Below are 14,823 nucleotides of genomic sequence, written 5' to 3' on the forward strand. Positions count from 1 at the left end.
AGGTCAGCAATCCATGCTCCAACATGTTGCTAGGTGTTAGATCCGTGTATCTTGATGTTGTGTCCTTCAATAATTAGACAAGAGACTGCAGGGAACGATCAACAGGTGTTTACTGAATGAGGGTTACTCTAGAACTAACTTTACAGATCCCTACTCAGGGTTTCTATACAGGTGTGGTCACTGCCGGTACTACAGTATACAGGAGCTGTAAAAAGTAGTTCTCCCCTTAAAGGTACATACATTACAATTCCTCCCCTTTTAGATTAACAGTACCATAACACTCATTTAACAATTAAATATCAACTAATTACAATTAACACTTTTAACATGCAACATTAACTGAAAATAGTCTATTTATAAATTCAGTCTTTGGGAAGGCTTCCTGATCCTTTCTGGATAGCGCCTTTCCCGAGTGTCTTGCTCTTGGTGCGGAGGCGATTCTGCCCCCCTGTCGTTGGTTGGTTCATCAGCTTCCGATGCTACTGTTTCTGGGGTAGATGCGACCTGTACGTCGGGTTCCTCACCAGGTACGTAAGGCCGAGACATGGGGTTAACTCGTTCCTGTGACTCTAGGATCTGGTCAGCATGGCAGCTCACAATGTTCTCCCCAACATCCACTGTGTACATTAATGGCCCCTGCCGTGTGCATATCGTTCCTGGTTGCCATTTCTCTGTTCGGTAGTCGCGGGCCAAGACTGGTTGCCCTACATTGAAGCTCCTTGTCGGCTTCTCATTGATGTGCTGGAATTGCTTATTCTCAACATCTCTTCGTACATTTGGTCTGAGCAAATCCAGACGAGATCTCAACCTTCGGTTAAAGAACATCATGGCCAGGGCCTGGTTCATGACTGCATGTATCGCATTTCTGTAGGTTAACAGGAAATTGTCCACCTTATGCTGCAGTGGAATGTCGTCATCGCACATGGCCTTTACTGCTTATTTAAAGGTTTGGACGAACCTCTCAGCCAATCCTTTTGTGGCTGGATGATACGGGGTGGATGTGTAATGCCTCACCCCATTCCTTTTCATAAATCTTTGAAACTCTTTGGACACAAACTGTGGTCCGTATCAGAGCAAATCTGCTCTGGCAAGCCGTTCCTGGCAAATATGGTCCGTAGGACTGCAACAGTTTTCTCCGTGGTGGTGGAGGACATTTTGATCACCTCAGGCCATTTCGAGTGCGCATCCACGGCTATTAAAACCATTGAGTCCATGAATGGACCAGCAAAATCAGTATGCACCCGTTGCCATGGAGATGAGGGTCACTCCCATGGGTGTAGAGGGGCATGTGGTGGTGCATTTTGGACCTTCTGGCATCCTGAGCAGCTCTTTGTCAGGCCCTCGATTTGCTGATCGATCCCCAGCCACCACACATAAGCCCTAGCAAGGCTTTTCATTTTCACCCCTCCCAGATGACCTTCGTGAAGCTCATTGAGCACTCTCTCCCTTAACTTGGTTGGAATTACCACTCGGGATCCACACATCAAGGTCCCCTGGCATACTGACAGCTGTTCTCTTCTGGATGAGAATGCTGGCAACAGTGAGTTGCCATGTGCTGGCCATCCCTTCACCGTCAAATCATATACCCGAGACAGTGTCGGGTCATTTCGGGTCTCCTTCTCTATACCAGCGTTAGTTACTGGCAAGCATTCAATTATAGTCGAATGAAATATTTCGACAGGATCCACTGCTGGTGCTTCCTCCGCAGTAGGCAGTGGCAGGCGTGATAGCCCATCAGCGTTTCCATGCTGTTTCGTGCCCTTATACTCGATTTCATATTGGTGCGCCCCTAGAAAAAGGGACCATCTTTGTAGCCGTTGCGCAGTCATCACCGGAACACCCTTCTTTGGATTAAAGATGGAGACAAGTGGTTGGTGGTCAGTCAGCAAGGTGAACTTCTGCCCGTGCAGATAGTGATTGAACTTTTTCACTCCCCACACTAGGCTGAGGGCCTCCCTGTCAATCTGGGCGTAGTTACGCTCGGCTGAGGTTAGTGACCGAGACGCAAAGGCTACTGGCCTCTCCGAGCCGTCCGAGAATTTGTGCGACAGCACCACTCCAATGCCATAGGGTGATGCATCACACGCCAACTGAATTGGTAGTGCTGGGTTGAAATGAGCCAACACCTCTTTTGATGTGATCAATGCTTTGCTCTTCTGGAAAGCTCGTTTACATTCGTCACTCCACTTCCATGGTACCCCCGTTTGCAGTAGGGTGTTCAGTGGGTGTAGTACGGTAGACAAATTCGGCAAGAACTTATGGTAGTAGTTCACCAGCCCGAGGAACGACCTCAGTTGTGACACATATTCCGTTGCTGGAGCCTTGACTACTGCCTCAATCTTTTCAGGGGACTTATGTAACCCCTCTTTATCAATAACGTGGCCACAATACGAGATCTGCTTCTGGAAAAACTCGCATTTGTGGCAATTAGCTCGGAGCCCATATTCCTTCAATCTAGTGAGCACCTGCTCCAGGTTGGCGAGGTGATCACTGTAATTTTCGCCCGTGACCAGGATGTCGTCCAAATAACACTGGGTCCCTGGAATCCCTTGCAGGACTTGTTCCATTGCCCTTTGCCAAATAGCCAGAGCTGATGCTACCCCGAACACCAGCCAGTTGTATTGGTAGAGACCTTTATGAGTGTTGATCGTGAGGTACTGTTTCAAGGCTTCTTCTACCTCCATTTGCAGGTACGGCTGGGCCAGATCAATCTTAGTGAAGCGTTTCCCTCCAGATAGCGAGGCGAAAATATCTTCAATCCGCAGAAGCGGATATTGTACAGTGTGAAGGATTGGGTTCACTGTCACCTTAAAGTCCCCACAGATGTGAACCTTCTTTGGTTCCCCAGGCGTATTACTCAACGACCTCTTCATTACAGGAACGATGGGTGTAGCCCACTTGCTCCAGTCCACTTTGGACAGTACTCCTGAATGTTCCAAACCTTCCAGCTCTGCTTCGACGGCTGGGTGGATCGCATAAAGTACCGGACTGGCCTTAAAAAACTTTGGGCTTGCATTTTCCTCTACTTTGATCGTCGCAGTTATGCCTTTTAGTGTTCCGAGTCCCTGCTGGAACACTTCTTGTGCGTCAGTTAGCATTTTTGACAGTCGTCCAGGTGTGATGTCATCATCCTTTTTGGCATCTATAGTCAGTGCTTGTATGGAATGCCAATCTAGCTGTATCTTCTGGATCCATTCACGTCCTAGTAGTGGTGGTCCTCCATCTGGCAATACATATAGGTCCATTTTTGGTGTTTCCTTGCCGTTATATATAACGTTCACCCTTATTTTTCCTTTGGGGTAGACTTTTTGCCCCGTGTATGTCTTCAAGACAATCTCTGTATCTCTCAAGGGTATGTGTGAGAATAGCCGCTTGTAGTCACTTCGGTTTATGACTGTTAGAGCTGATCCTGTGTCCAGTTCCATTTTCACTTGGACTCCTGCTATCTTGAGCGTGACCCAGATAGTTTGGTGATCCTCCATTTTGATCACATTATGTAGTTTCAGACAACCCAGCTCCTTGCTTCCGGAGTCTGTTTCACTTTTCTGTTCGTCTGAACTACTCTCCGTCACCTTATGTACCTTCTTGTACTTCTCCTGTGGGGATTTCTTGCTGCTGGTTTTCTTTCCCGACCTGCAGGCTCTTGCTATGTGTCCTACTTTTCCACACTGTCTGCACACTTTGTCCTTGAACCAGCAATCATTATGGTCGTGTGTTGTTCTGCCGCAGCGATAGCACTTCACTGTTCCATATGACATTTCATTTGTGCCATATTCTTGCGGTCTCCGTTGTATCTCTGCCACGCCCTGTGCTGCTGCTTCGTGTGATACTGCAATGCTGAAAGCCTTGTCCAGCGTAAGATCCTTTTCTGATAGAAGCCGTTTCTGGGTTCCTTCACTGTGAAGCCCAAACACAAACTTGTCCCTTAAAGTATCTGCTAGTCCCGTTCCAAACTGGAAGTGTTTTGATAGCTTGCGCAGTTCCGTTAAATACTCAGCATTACTTTCATCTTTATGCTGGTTCCTTTTGTGAAACTTAAATCTTTCTACTATCAGCAGCGGTGTGGGTTTTAAGTGGTCCTGTAGGATTGACACTATGTTTTCAAAATCCTTTTCTACTGGCTTCACTGGGGTTACTAGGTTTCGTAGTAAGCCATACGTTTTTGCACCCATTGAATTCAACAATACCAGCACTTTCTTGTCATCTGGCACTTCATTCGCCTTGCAGTACACTTCTATGCATTCGACATATGTCGTCCAATCTTCGACTTCATTGTCGAATGCTGTGACACTGCCACTCTTTGGCATTTTTGGGTGTGGTTAGACTGGCTTAAAATGGCGTCTCCCGCGCTTTCCTTTCTTCCCCGCTGCGGCTTAAAATGGCGTCTCCCGCGCTTTCCTTTCTTCCCTGCTGACGTTGCTCGGCCCTTGAACACCGGCTGCGCTCTGCGCGTTTTCCTGCGCGCCTCTCTCCCCCGTTGATGCTGCTCGGCCCTTGAACACCGGCTGCGCTCTGCTCTCTCTCACCTCTCTCTCCCGTTGATGCTGCTCGGTCCTGAACACCGCCTGCGCCCTGTGCGCTCTACCCTCTCTCTCTCCCCAGTCGACGCTGCTCGGCCTTTTTCTGTGCCGTCGGTCGGCTCTAGCCGCCGCTGTCCGGGAAGGGTCTGCGCAGTACCTGTTGCCAGCCCGTTTCACTGGGTGACTGGGGGGTTTCCCGTGGTCGACGCCCGTGCTTCTGGACTCAGACTTCTTCCACTGTTCTCCAGGAGCGAATCCCTGGGAGGTGATGCAGAGTTGCAGGTAGGTTTGAATCTGCTTGTCGCCAATGTTAGATCCGTGTATCTTGATGTTGTGCCCTTCAATAATTAGACAAGAGACTGCAGGGAACGATCAACAGGTGTTTACTGAATGAGGGTTATTCTAGAACTAATTGTACAGATCCCTACTCAGGGTTTATATACAGGTGTGGTCACTGCTGGTACTACAGTATACAGGAGCTGTAAAAAGTAGTTCTCCCCTTAAAGGTACATACATTACACTAGGGATGCTGAGGTGCTGCCCCGGAGGACTGGAAGTGGCCAGTGGAGCAGGAACCTGCTGTCATTGTAACATTTGCATATTGATTTATCATTGTCCCGCAGGCATCTGTAAGGAATACCTATTATATTCACATGTGATCACATGCTGAGTTGTCATTGGCCTGCAGGCATCTGTAAGGACTGCTATTGTTTTGGAGGACCCAGGGTCCCTCCTCCATCTTGTCCACACGGTGCTGCTGTTTGATTGAGAAAGCTTACAGGCCTGATGCTTCATTAAAAGAGTTTAAACTGTAATACTCTGTTGTCCTGCAATTTATTATTTTTGTACAAAGTGTGCAAAACAAAACATGGTGTCAGAACAGGGATTTGAAATGGACATCATTGGAGCTCCCTTACCTCGAATGAATTGGGGATCTTTGAACTTACACAGGGAATGGTGCAAGTTCAAGCAACACGTGGAGTTGATGTTCTCGGGTCCACTGAAAAGCAAAGGGGAGGAAGAAAGATGCAGCTACCTACTCCTGTGGATCGAAGAAAAAGGGAGAGACATTTTTAACACATGGTCTCTCACTGCAGATGAAGCAAAGGTACTGAAAAGTTATTTTGACCATTTTGAAGCATATGTGACGCCCAAGGCAAATACGATATTCGCTAGGTACAAGTTTCAGGAGAAAGTACAAGGAGCTAGTGAGTCATTTGAACAGTTCGTGACTGAGTTAAAACTACTGTTAAAAGACTGTGAATATGCAGATAAAGATGAGATGGTCAGAGACCGCATCGTGTTTGGAATACATTCAGTTAAAGTGAGAGAGAAACTTTTGAATGTTGGGTCCGGGCTAACGCTGGACAAAGCTATAGACATAGCTAGATCGCATGAGATAGCCCAAGCACAGTTGAAAACCATAACCGGCACCACGAGCAGCTCGAGTGAACAGACAGTGCACGCAGTTAATAGATACACACCAAAGAACACTGCCCAGAGAGCGTGTTTCAGAACAGAAAGAACAGCGAGAGTTCTGAAAATGGGCGACACAGACATAAAACGCTTCAAAAACTGTGGACATTGTGGAAATAACTGGCATGGAGAAAAGGAGTACTGCCCTGCCAAAGGAAGGCAATGTACTAAATGTGGTAAACGGAACCACTTTGCTAAAGTTTGCAAGACTGTTTTCGGAAAAGCAGTACACACAGTGAGTGACAGCCAAATGCCAGATAGAGAGCCAAATGCAGAGGAACTGTTTATTGATTCTGTGTCACAGAAAAAACAGATTTCAGAGACTGAGCAAGCTTATGCCGATATTGAGATAGGAAAACAGGGCAAAGAGCTTAAGTTTAAACTAGACACTGGATCTCAGGTTACTGTAATTCCTTTGAGTGAGTATCACAGCTTGAAGGATGAGTGTGAGCTACAGCCCACCTCACGCAGACTGACCGGCTATGGGGGTGAGCAGCTCAATGTAAAAGGCACATGCGCGATGAAATGCAAGTACAAAGAAAGTGACATGATGCTGGACTTTTACATTATTGACACTCAAGCACCTCCAGTGCTAGGTCTAAAGGCATGTTTAGACATGGACCTCGTCAAGCTAGTACTATCGTTGACAGCACCAGTTGATAAGCAGACAGTCATGGAGGAGTTTGCTGACGTTTTCAAAGGAATCGGACTATTCCCAGGTGAATGCACTATTCACCTGGATCCAGCAGCAACCCCTGTGGTTTGACCACCAAGAAGGATACCCCTTGCTCTACGTAGTCGCCTGAAGGAGGAGCTGCAGAGCATGGGGAATACAGATATCATCGTCCGGGAAACAGAACCGACAGAGTGGGTCAACGCGTTAGCAGTGGTTGAGAAACCACGTACAGGCAAGCTCAGAGTCTGTCTTGACCCCAGAGATTTGAACAAGGCTATCAAACGCCCTCTCTACCCTCTACCAACGCTAGATGACATCACACCCAAGCTAGTGGGAGCACGTTACTTCAGTGTAATGGACGCACGATCAGGGTACTGGAATATCAAGCTCACGGAAGAGTCATCTAAGCTAACAAAGTTCAACACACCATTTGGACGCTACCGATTTCTGCGTTTACCATTTGGTCTTATCTCAGCTCAGGATGAATTCCAGCAGAAGATCGATGAAACCTATGAAGGCCTCGACGGAGTAGTCGCAATCGTAGACGACATCCTCATCTATGGCAGGAATAGAAAGGAACATGACAGGAACCTCTGTGCAATGCTACAAAGATCATGGGAGAAAGGTATCCGACTCAACCTCCTGAGGTGGTCCAGCAATGCCCGGTGGCAAGGGCTGGACCTTCACGATAGCCACGTTATGGAGCATGCACCAGACCACAACAAAATGGGACACCCACTCAGCCAAATACTGGAGGGCTCCTCTCAAGCGGTCAAGGCAGTGGAACCGTTGCTTGAGCACCCCGATGGTCTGCTCGATGATGTTCCTTGTGGCAGCATGGCTCTCATTGTATGAGTGCTGGGCAGGAGTGTTGGGGTTGCGGAGGGGAGTCATGAGCCAGGTGGAGAGTGGATAGCCCTTGTTTCCGACCAGCCAGCTGCAAGCTTGATGTGGTGGCTGGAAGAGTGCTGGCACACCGGTCTGGCGCAGGATGAAGGTATCGTGCCTGCTGCCAGGATAGCGGGCATTCACATTGAGGATTCTCTGTCTGTGGTTGCACACCAACTGCACATTAGTTGGTAGCCTTTGCGGTTACGGAAGATGTCAGGATTGTTATGTGGTGCCCACAAAACCACGTGGGTGCAGTCAATGGCACCCTGCACCATGGGGAAGTCCGCTATCCTGGCAAAGCTACATGCACATTCGTCCTGCTTCTCTCTGGTGATGGGGGAAGGAAATGTAGCCCCTTCTCCTACTGTAGCGAGCCTCTGTGACCTCCCGGATGCAGCGATGGATGGCAATCTGCGAGATGTTCGCTATGTCTCCTGTTACAGACTAGAAGGATCTGTTGGTGTAGAAATTGAAGGCGATGGTGACCTTGACTGCCATTAAGAGAACCATGCGCACCCTGATCTGAGGCTCGAGGTCTGGTTGCAGGAGGTGGCAGAGTTCTGTGACCACCTCCTTGGTGAAGCAGAGCCTTCTAATGCACTGCTCCTCCCTTAATTGGAGTTAGGAGAAGTGCTCTCGGAATATCCTCGGAGGGTAAGGCCTCCTGCTGAGAGCCCTGATGGCCCTCCTCCTCCTTCTGGCCACATCTTGCAATCTTTCTTGCTGCCTCCGCGCCCTCCACAGTAGATCCTGGAGGGCAAGGGCGACTGCCAGTACAGCCCCCAATAATGTAACCATGTGTAGCACTTTGAAATTTTGTCAGAATAAATGTAACAAATTTTTAGTAGTCACAACACTCATGATACTAAAGAACCTTTAAATGACTGAATTAAACTCTTGCACAATCACAAACTGACAAGGAAGCAGTGAAACAGCACTAACTGACAGCTGCAACTCATCTCTTTAAATATCACCCCTGGAGCTGCCATCCTCCTGCTTCATGCCTCCTCTTCCTGTCGTTGTCAGGGCAAGGCGCTAAGGCAGGGGGCGATAATCAATTTGGCAGATCGGGCACTGAGTGAGTGTTGCACACTCACTGACGGCACGATCTGCCTGGCGCTAAAGCCCCAGGCGTTAACTGTTAGCGGTGATGCTAAGGGGCGATTGAATTTGTCGTACGCCACTGGATTCGCCTCGCCCTGGCGCTACTTCATTAGTGCCCGTTAGCGCCCCTGCCAGGCACTAACGGGAGGCTCTAACCAACTGAATTTCTCTCCCATTGAATTTAAGTTCTTAAACTGCCATGGTGGGATTTGAACTCATATTCTACTGGATTACTAGTCCAGCAACATAACTACTATGCAACTGTACCCAAAGGACCAGTGTGACACTTCTATTTCCTACACCATCCATTCTTGTGTCCTACCTGAGTGAGATTGCCAATTTGAGGACTAATTAGGTGTAATTTTATGCCCTGGGTCTGTACAGCTATGGACTGATTTCAAATGGCCCATGTTAACTTCTGTCAACTTCCATCCTTTCATTCAAATAGGTGATTTCTATCCCATCGGTTCAAGCTAGATTGGAACTTAGCTCTCAGAGGTGAAATGGCAGTGTGCTAACCTGCAGGGCCACCCAGCAAGTTTATTTTACAGGCCTAACTAAAACCAAAAACATCTGAATCGAGCAACATTTTAGTCTCCATGAAAAATGCTGAAACAGCTCAATTCAGGACAGTTTACAGTATATTGTATCACCAGGTCAGCACTTGTCTTTAAACATCAAGTCCAATAAGTTTTGGTTTCCAAATCACCTTATCCATGGCAAGAAACAGAGAATACTCGTAAAGTACAGTAGGTCAATTAACATTTGAAAGAAGATAGCTTAACATCTCAGTGCGTACCCTTCAAGAGAACAACTATTTGTCTGACAACTAGGGTTACCAACTCTGGTTTGAGGTAATCCTGGAGATTTGGTCAAGTGATATTTGATCACGTGGCATTCGATCACATGACAACACCCATGTGATGTTTAATTATGTGACATTTGCCCACTGTTTGCAAATGTTATTGCAGTTACCTCAGTTGAGCATTTTAATATCGCCATGGGATCATTTTGTATAATTTTAAGCCTTTCCCACCATTGTGATCGAATGGCTTGTTTACGACAGGTGCTGATTCTTTCAATGTGCCCAGCAGGGTGCTTAGCTACATTTGAATTTTTTGCGTACCGCATCAAAGACAGGCATTTCAATCTGCATGGTAACTTTCATTGAGTGTTCAGTGGACCAACCCCTTACTTCAAACTCTCTCTTTCTCTCTCTCTCCCTCTTTTTCTCTCTCTCTCTTTCTTTCTCTCTACCTCTTTCTCTCCCTCTCTCTCGCTCTCTCTGAGGCACTAGATAGGCCATGCAAACGCATGTAGCTATAACAAAAAAAAGCCACGAGCAAGACCCAGACAGTTATTTTAGGTTTAGCTAGCTGGAAGGTATATTTTCGCCTTGTGCTGTTCATTCACGTATTTTATATAAAATAAATGACTTTGTCAGTTTACAATTGTGCCTTAACTCACTAAAGTGCTTTCAATCCGTATTCCATAAAGATAAGCGAGTGCACATGGCACCACATGATGACAGTAGCTGTTACATGCAACAAGGGACCATGTTACAATTCCCAGGTTGCTCTATCATTTAAGTACATGTTGAGCAATAAAGGTTCATTCCAGATCATAAGGTCTGCTTATGAGTGTGACCAGTGACACTGAACACAAAAATACGTCCTAAGAAACCCCAACATGTGTGATGCCCATTTATAGGTAGTTGTCCTGGTTCTAAAGCCACTGTACATTAATCAGGGCAGACACAAGCTCCTCAACATTAACCCGGCTGCATATTTTCCACAGAATATTACTGATTGATTATATTTTCTTATATTTATTAATATTTTAAAATCTTATTGGTTACTAATATCGCATGATGTGGTTCCGGCGCACAAGAGTTTCTGTATAGGCGTTTTTGGAAAAATCATGTCAATATTAATATCCTGGGTTCTGATGAAGGGTCATTCAGATTCTGACTAATGTAGAATCATAGAAATTTATGGCCTGGAAGGAGACCATTTGACCCATGTGTGCCGGCCAAAAAAGAGCTATCCAGCCTAATCCCACTTTCCAGCTCTTGGTCCGTAGGTTACGGCACTTCAAGTGCATATCCAAGTATTTTTTAAATGAGATGAGGGTTTCTGCCTCTACCACCCTTTCAGGCAGTTCCAGGCCACCACTACCCTCTGGGTGAAAAAATGTTCTCCTCAACTCCCTCTAATCCTTCTACCAATTACTTTAAATCTATGCCCCCTGGTTATTAACCTCTCTGCTAAGGGAAATAGGTCCTAATTGGGTGCAAGCACCATGGATTTCTATTTTATTTTAGATTTCCAGTTTACTTTTAATCTCTCACATTCACTGTGATGCAATGTTTTCCCACAGGTGTTGCTGTTTCATTTTCAATTTGCATATAAATCCTTGATAAGGCCTCAATTAGCGTGCTATTTGCAATATTGGACTTCACGCAATAGAGACAATTCTTGTCATAGAGGGAGTGCAATGAAGGTTCACCAGACTGGTTCCTGGAATGGGAGGATTGTCCTATGAGGAGAGATTGAGTAGACTAGGCCTATATTCTCTAGAGTTTAGAAGAATGAGAGGTGATCTCATTGAAACATACAAAATTCTTACAGGGCTTGACAGGGAGGATGTTTCCCCTGGCTGGGAAGTCTAGAGCCAGGGGTTACAGTCTCAGGATAAGGGGTCGGCCATTTAGGACTGAGATGAGGAGAAATTTCTTCACTCAGAGGGTGGTGAACCTTTGGAATTCTCTACCCCCGAGGGCTGTGGAGGCTTAGTCATTGAGAGATCAAGGCCTAGAAATTCGATTGGCTTTGCGCCCAGTTTTCGCCCAAAGAGGGCTTTTGCGCCAATAGAGGAGTTCGCGCTGATATTCAGCGCTGCGGTAATGGCGGCGGTAGCCGGTAGCGCTGCGCCGGCACCGATGACGTCATCGGTGTGCGCAGTGCCCCGGTTCCGCCCCGATGCCGGCCCGAATCCCATATTCAGTTGCCGCCGCCTCCTCCGTGGCGGTCGCTACTTACATCCGGAGACCAGGGCCTTACTGCAGCCTTAGTGGGGCGCATAAAGGTGGAGGTGCGGCCGGCCACTTTTTCGGCGGCCGCCTGCCCGCACCTCCTTCCCCGGCCTCCTCCACCAGCCCCCCCCGCGGCATTGCCGGCTGCTTTCCGCGAGCCCGGCACTTCTCTGTGGTGCCGGGCTCATTTGCCGGCACAATCCAGCGGCGATCTCCCCGTTGCAGGCACCTCCACCTTAAGGGAAGGCGGAGGCCTGCAGTACCGCAGCCTGCCGCACCGCATCGGGTGGCGCAGCGGCGCCTACAGCGCTGAAATTCAGTTTCAGCGCCCCAAGCGGGGGCGGCCACACCCTGGAATAGCGCCCGGTTCCGGATTGGGGCGCAGAAGCCGAATATCTGACGGTCGCTAATGGCTCCCCGCCCAGCGCTAACTTTTGGGCGCAAACCAGCTGGTGGGCCCAAACTGAATTTCTAGGCCCAAGAGTCATCAAGACAGATTGATAGATTTTTGAATATTGAGGGTCAAGGGATATGGGGATAGTACAGGTAAGTGGAGATGAGGTAGAAGATCAGCCATGATCTTTTTGAGTGGCGGAGCAGGCTCAAAGGGCCAACTGGCCTACTCCTGCTCCTATTTCTTATGTTCTTATGTTCAGTGGTAAATAGCTGAAATGTCCCCTCAGATGGGCAGGTATATTTTAAGAGGGCACAACACAGATTCACTCGGATGCTGCCTGGTATGAGGAAATACAAACACAAAGAAAGACTTTTCATTAGCACAAGGCAGATTACAACAACAGCAACTTGCATTTATAACATAGTAAAATGTCCCAAAGTGGAAATCAGGCGAAAATTGACACCAAGCCAAAGGAGGCGTTAGGTCAGGTGACCAAAAGCTGGCCAGTGAGGTAGGTTTTAAGGAGGGCCTTAAAGGAGGAGAGAGAGGCGGAGAGGTTTAGAAAAGGAATTCCAGAGCTTAGGGCATAGACAGCTGAAGGCACGGCCGCCAATGTTGGGGCGAAAGAATTTGGAGATGCACAAGAGGCCAGAATTGGAGGAACGCAGAGTTCTCGGAGGGCCATAGGGCTGGGCGAGGTTACAGAGCTAGTGGAGGGATTTGAACACAAGGATGAGAATTTTAAATTCAAGGCATTGATGGACCAGGAGCCAATGTCAGTCAGCCAGCTCAAGGGTGATGGATGAAAGGGACTTGGTGCGAGTTAGAGGCAGCAGAGTTTGGGATGAGCTCATGAGGGTGGAATATGGAAGGCTGGCCAGGAGAGCGTTGGAATAGTCAAGTCTGGAGATAACAAAAACACGGATGAGGGTTTCAGCAGCAGATGAGCTGAGGCAGGGGCGGAGGCGGGCAATATTACAGAGCGATATTACAGAAGTGTTTAAAATTATAAAAGGATGGGATAGGGTAGATAGAAGCAGACTCTTTCCAGTAGTTGTCGGGTCAAGGTTAACTTTAAGAGATTTAGAAACATAGAAACATAGAAAAATAGAAAATAGGAACAAGAGTAGGCCATTTGGCCTTTCGAGCCTGCTCCGCCATTCAATATGATCATGGCTGATCCTCTATCTCAAGACCATATTCCCGCTCTCTCCCCATACCCCTTGATGCCTTTTGTGTCTAGAAATCTATCTATCTCCTTCTTAAATATATTCAGTGACTTGGCCTCCACAGCCTTCTGTGTTAGAGAATTCCACAGGTTCACCACCATCTGAGTGAAGAAATTTCTCCTCATCTCAGTCCTAAATGTCCTACCCCATATCCTGAGATTGTGACCCCTCGTTCTAGACCCCCCAGCCAGGGGAAACATCCTCCCTGCATCCAGTCTGTCTAGCCCTGTCAGAATTTTATACGTTTCCACGAGATCCCCTCCCATTCTTCTAAACTCTAGTGAATACAGGCCTAGTCGACCCAATTTCTCCTCATACGACAGTCCTGCCATCCCAGGAATCAGTCTGGTGAACCTTCACTGCACTCCCTCCATGACAAGTATATCCTTTCTTAGGTAAGGAGACCAAAACTGCACACAGTACTCCAGGTGTCGTCTCACCAAGGCCCTGTATAACTGTAGTAAGACATCTTTACTCTTGTACTCAAATTTAGAACAGAGGGCATGGGGAAGCTTCTTCAAACACAGAGTTACGAGGCTGTGGAATGCATTTCTAGAGTTAATGGTTGAGGCAGAAACAATGGCAGGAATTTTTACCTTTGCATCGGGTCGGGTGCGTGTGGGCCGCATAGCAGATCTGGAATGCGATGTTCTGAGCTGCGCGTTGCTCAGAGCGCCTTTAACTTAATGGCCCCAATTGAAAGACTCATGCGCATTTTCAGGCCCTATTAAATGGTGCGGGTCTGATAACGTCATCGATGACTGATTTCCAGTGCCGATATTTAAAGCAGCCTTGCACACAACTCATTTGAAGGTTGCTGAAGGAGGGTGGAACCTGACAAACAAAGGCCACAGTACTCTTATCAATTTGCAAGGATGGATAGCCAAAGGCAGAGGGCTACACCACGCTTTTCAGACTCATCGCTGCATACTCTGGTGGAGGCTGTCAGAGCATGCAGGGAGGTCCTCATCCCTGCTGATACGCAAAGGAGACCTCCATAAGAAACAAAAAGAGACTAGCTGGATATAGCTGAGGAGGTCAGCGCAGGGAGGTTGTTAGGAGGACCTGGATCCAGTGCAGGAAACGCTTCAATGACATCATGAGGTCAGGAAAGGTCAGTGCAATGTCACACTCACCTTCATCCTGATGTGCCTGTCAACACATCCCCATCACTTTGCCTTCCCAAGCCTACTCCTGCACATCCTTACACACGCCAACATACCTTGCACGTCCACCCATCCCTCCCTCGCTCTCCCTCTATCTACATACTCACATCCCCATCTTACTAACCACCCCTCACACTCACCCTCATTCTAATGCAATGATAGCAAGTAACACCACAGAAGAAGACCATTTGGCATTGGCACCCCACTCCCTCATAGTCACCCTCTACAGATGTAACCCATCCATTCCTTACACTCATTCCATCACTCTCACTCAAACTTCTCTTCTTTCCCGACTTGCAGGAAAAAAAAGCCCACAACAACAGAGAGAGG

Source organism: Somniosus microcephalus, chromosome 8 (assembly GCF_052327205.1).
Source record: "Somniosus microcephalus isolate GS21.2 chromosome 8, FLI_Smic_1.0, whole genome shotgun sequence".
Lineage (NCBI taxonomy): Eukaryota > Metazoa > Chordata > Chondrichthyes > Squaliformes > Somniosidae > Somniosus > Somniosus microcephalus.